This window comes from Crocodylus porosus, unplaced genomic scaffold (assembly GCF_001723895.1).
Source record: "Crocodylus porosus isolate Cpor-Errol unplaced genomic scaffold, CroPor_comp1, whole genome shotgun sequence".
Classification (NCBI taxonomy): Eukaryota; Metazoa; Chordata; order Crocodylia; family Crocodylidae; genus Crocodylus; species Crocodylus porosus.
Genome location: NW_017728922.1, coordinates 11,001,241 through 11,006,048, shown reverse-complemented (window position 1 = coordinate 11,006,048; position 4,808 = coordinate 11,001,241). Strand labels below are relative to the sequence as shown.

General features: G+C 46.9%; 1 long non-coding RNA gene across 1 annotated transcript in view; it reads right to left on the bottom strand.

The window, feature by feature from the left end:
• Positions 1-3,576: 3,576 nt before the first annotated feature.
• Positions 3,577-4,808, bottom strand: part of LOC109313218 — an 11,498-nt gene continuing 10,266 nt past the window's right edge. The window contains exon 3 of the long non-coding RNA XR_002101993.1: positions 3,577-3,589. This is a non-coding gene — a long non-coding RNA (uncharacterized LOC109313218). The remainder of the gene's footprint in view (positions 3,590-4,808) is intronic.

Below are 4,808 nucleotides of genomic sequence, written 5' to 3'. Positions count from 1 at the left end.
CCACTGCCCACATCCCTCTAGGTTGAAAATGACCCATCTACCACCACTCTCTGGGTGCGGCCCTCCAGCCAGTTGGCGACCCAATTGACTGTGTGGGTGCCGACACCACAGTTCCCCAGTTTCTTAATGAGAACAGGGTGAGAGACAGTGTTGAAGGCCCTCCGAATGTCCAGGAAGACTATGTCCACTGCTGCCCCTGCACCTAATGATTTGGCGATCTGATCATAGAAGGCAACCAGGTTGGTCTGACAGGACTGCCACTGATGAACTCGTGTTGGTTGCCCCTAAGCATGAAATCCCTTGCTGGCCCCTCGTGGATGTGTGCCAGAATAATTTTCTCGAACAGCTTGCCTACGATTGAGGTAAGACTAACTGGCCTATAGTTTCCCAGGTCCTCCTCCCTACCCTTTTTGGAGATGGGAACCGTGTTGGCCCTCTTCCAGTCCTCTGGCACCATACCAAAGCACCACAAGTGCTCATAAAGCTGCGCCAGGGGTCCTGCAATGACCTCAGCCAATTCCTTTAGTACTCTAGGGTGGAGATCGTCTGGACCGGCTGACTTGAATATGTCTAACCCCTCCAGAAGTTCCGTAACTACTTCCTCACTAACCCTTGGCCTAGGTGCACCTCCCCTGGGGCCTGAGGAAGGCCCAGTGCGGGGGGGTGACTGTTCCGGTCCCTGCTTAGGAAGATGGAGGCAAAGAAATCGTTAAACATGTTCACTCATGTTAAACATGTGTCCTCACATGTTCGCTCATGTTAAACTTGTGTCCTCACAGGGGATGATAATGTACAGTGGACTCCAATTTCTTTAAATCTAACTGGACTGTTGTCCAGAAATCTATGCTGTCTTTCAAATAGATGGCAGTTCCAGTGGTGTATGGAAATATTATAGAGACAGTTCAGCCGGAAACTCCATTGTTGACTGTGCCAATATGAGAGAAAATGGGATATTCTGGTTTGCCATTACCTGTCAAAATGGGATTTGGGGTAATAAGTAAAAGTTGCCTGATGGGGGTCGTAGGAGATAGAAGCAGTAATGGTTTCCTGTGTTGCCAAAGGTACATAAGAACATAACTACTGTGGGAGCAGGAAGCCCTGGCAGAAGGCAAGCCCAGGGGGAAAGCCCCCTGAAAGACCGCATGGTGGCATAAAGAACCATGGTCACAACCTAACAGGGACTAGACACCACCCCATACCAGCAGGAATGGCTGTGACTGCAGAAGCATCAAGAAAGTGGTGAGAGCAGAATCTGCCATGATTTATCAGTTCCTGCTCACTCCACCTAGACAGGCATGCAGGAACTATAATTGAAAGTCCGAAGCTGAGAAGGAGAGAGGCAGTGGAGATGGGGTGGAAGCCCACCCCCATGCAGTGCAGTGATGGAGATGTGATCCCTGATGCTGGTGCTGTGGGGAATAAAGGAGCCTCATCTAGGAGGCTCTCTGAAGTCCAGGATGCCTGAAGCCTGCATGCCTAGATCAGTGGTGAAGGCAGCAAAGCCTGGGGGGCACTCTAAGACCCAGAACAGGAATAGAGTCATGACCCACCCTACACAGCACCTGCAATCTTAAGAGGATGATGATACTAACATGACATCAGGATGCGTGAGTGAGGCTAAGGGGCCACTGTCCCCTAGAGGGAGGGACTTTGACTGTAAATAGAGATGTTGCCAGGTGAATATATGTAACTGAGCAACCGGAACGCAGACTGAGGGAACTAAGGCCAAATCCTATTATAGTCCCAGGGGGCTGAATTCGCCATTAGATACAGTTATATTGGAAACCAGGATGTGATTTGAGTGACAGAAAAGCTGATGTCTGACCTGTCAATCAGAGTCAGCTGTTCATATGAATGCACCAAAGGTGGTATTCAGGACTGAGTATTGCCCACGTTGGCCAGAGCATACAGCCCAGTGCCCTGAAGTGCTATAGCAATCTGGTTGGTGTGCTGAAGGGATTAAGGGGAGGCAAAGCCCCAATTGTTACCCTCATGCAGGGTATATTTCAGTCAGGACACATGTAAGCCACGCCAAAAGCCAGGCTGTCTGGACAAAAGAGCCAGTTTCTCCAGAGGGGAGAAATACATCCATCACAGCTCACACAGGCAAAACCACTTACAAGTACATAGATCTTTCAAGAATTTAACTAGTTCCTTTTGGTATTGTGCCATGGGATTCTCTGTCTGGAGTCTGTAAAATTCCACGTTGGAAATTTGTCTCTCTTCTTTATGTATGCTGTTTTGTCCATGACAACAGTGGCATCACTTTGTCATCCTTTTGTATGATAATATCCAATTTATTTTTAAAGCTGAGTATGGCTCTCCTTTCCACAGAACTGGGTTTGTAATATAGGTGTTATTTTTTGGCAATCTCAGAATGGGCAAAGAGGTAGAAACAGGTATACAAGTCCAGGGTGGGGCTGCAACACTTATGTAAATTCCAGGAGCTGGCCTCCTCCTTGTTCTGGATATGGATCTTGTCTGTGGTGAGTTGATAGTTGTATGGCTCATTGATGTGGAAATATTCCCCATCTTAGGAAGTGGAAAAAAGCTTTGAGGTCTCCATACAGCTGTACCTTACTGAGTTGTGTAATATAGCAGAAAGAAAGACCATGGGATAGTATAGGCCTCTTAGCCAGGCTGAAAGTGTGATTAGATAGGTTGTTGACACTACCAAGGATTGTAGGGTTGTTGGAGAATGCACATTTGGAAAATTTTGTTTCTTCATATTTTTAAGGGAGATTTCAGAGCCTGCCTATCCTCTTGAATCAATAGGCCTCTATCTTTGTGGTTTTCCTTCTAACATCCCTTCAGATTCTGCCATATTTTTTTGAGATGGCATGATCAGGACTTAATATCATATATAGGGTGAAGTCATCATTATCTTTTAATATATGCCTTTCTTAAGACAAACTGGAATCTTGTTTACTTTTCTGAATACTACTGCACACTAAGGAAATGTTTTCATTGCACCTTACATAAGGACAACTAATTTCTCAAAGAAATTACAAGAAATTTAGAACCCATTAATGGACATAAATAATTCAAATGATCCATTTTCTTTTACCTTACCTCATTTATGCCACATCTTTCCAACCGTCATGTTATTCAGTTACTTCTCTTGCTGAAGTACCTAAAAAATCCTTCCTAGACTTGACTCGCTTAAATATACTATTCACCTAGTTTACATTTCACTGCTCAATAGGCTTGTGCAAATAGAGAACTATTCAATTTGGAATTTAATTCAGCCAATTCAGATGCCAGTGATTCGATTCAGAGATCCGAATTGCTTTTCCAATTCAATTCAGCCGAATTGGCTTCAGAGGATTTGGAGCTGATTTGGAGATTTGGCCATAGAGTATAATGGGGAATCGATGAAATATCTATAACTTTGTTGTTTTTTGGCTGATTTGGATGAAACGTGCAGGAGTGGTAGCTCCTGCTTAGGGAATGAAGTCTGACAATTTTTAAGGAGATAAGTGCAGGGGTTTTGGGAAACTTCACCTCAAACTATTGACAAGAAAAACTCGCGACATAGGTGACACTGTTTTGTGTTAAGGCACGGGGGGTGGTGAAAACTGCATGCCTACTAGGGCCTGCTGAGCCCACAAAGCCTGCCAGATGTCAAGGAGATAGGTGTAGGGGGAGACTGGAGTCTGGGGCCCTGCACCTCTGGCTGCTAAGAGGCAAAACTTGTGACGTGGTTGCTTGTTCAACTGTGTCTGTCCTGGAGCACAGGGGGGGCAAAACTATTGCAGGCCTGGCCACTAGGCCCTTCTGTGGCCACAAAGCCTGCCAGCTGTGTCTGTATTAGGGCACAGGGGGGTGAAAAAAAGTACTGCAGGCCTGCCAGGCCCTGCTGTGGCCATGAAGCCTGCAAGCTGTTAAGGAGATAGCCTTAATAGGAGGCTTAACAGGAGACTGGATTCTGGGGCCCTGCACCTGTGGCTGCTAACAGGCAAAACTCATGACATGGGTACTTATGTCTGTTTTGGGGCCGGGGGGAGGAGGTCAAAACTACTGCAGGCCTGGCTGCTAGGCCCTGCTACACCCACAAAGCCTGCCAGATGTCAAGGAGATAAGTGCAGGCAGAGTCTGGTTTTCTGGGGCCCTGTATCTCTGGCTGCAGGCAGGCAAAACTCATGACATGGTTGAATCTGCACTCTTACCTGCATGGCTATATGCCCCTTTCCCCCTTACCTCCAGCCACAGCCTGTCCCTCACCCCCTGATGCCTCCATTTCCATTTTCACTGACTGTCTTTCTTGCCTGCATTGCATGCCAGGCCAGCCTCTGGCTACTTTACTATTCCTTCCATCCAGGACTGGGAGATGCACCAACTGCAGGTACTTCCTCAGCCTGACAAAGAGTTTTTCAATGCAAAAACTGGCATCCCAAGCAGCTAATCTGAGCTCACTAGAAGCCTCACAACTGCACAGCAAGCAGCAAGCATCAGGCCTAACAAAGATGCGACAGGCCTGGGCTTTCCCCAGCCAGGGCTGTGTGCATGTGTTCATGCATTAGCTGGAGCTTATGGCACCTCCTACCCACCTTTCACCAGGGTATCATTGCTCCTGGCATTTACAGGGCTGCCATGCCACCAGCTGTCCCACCAGGCTTCCTTACCTGGCAGGGTGCAGTTTTAGTGGTCATACTGTTAGAAATATTATTGAAAATGCATTATCAATAGTGTTGTTAGAACAGCACAGCTGCCAGCTCTCCCTGGTGGGAGGAGAAGGTTGAAGAAAAAGCTACTAAGGGCTCTTTGTATTAAGGTATCACTCTCTCTTTGTTTTGCAAATTTACTAT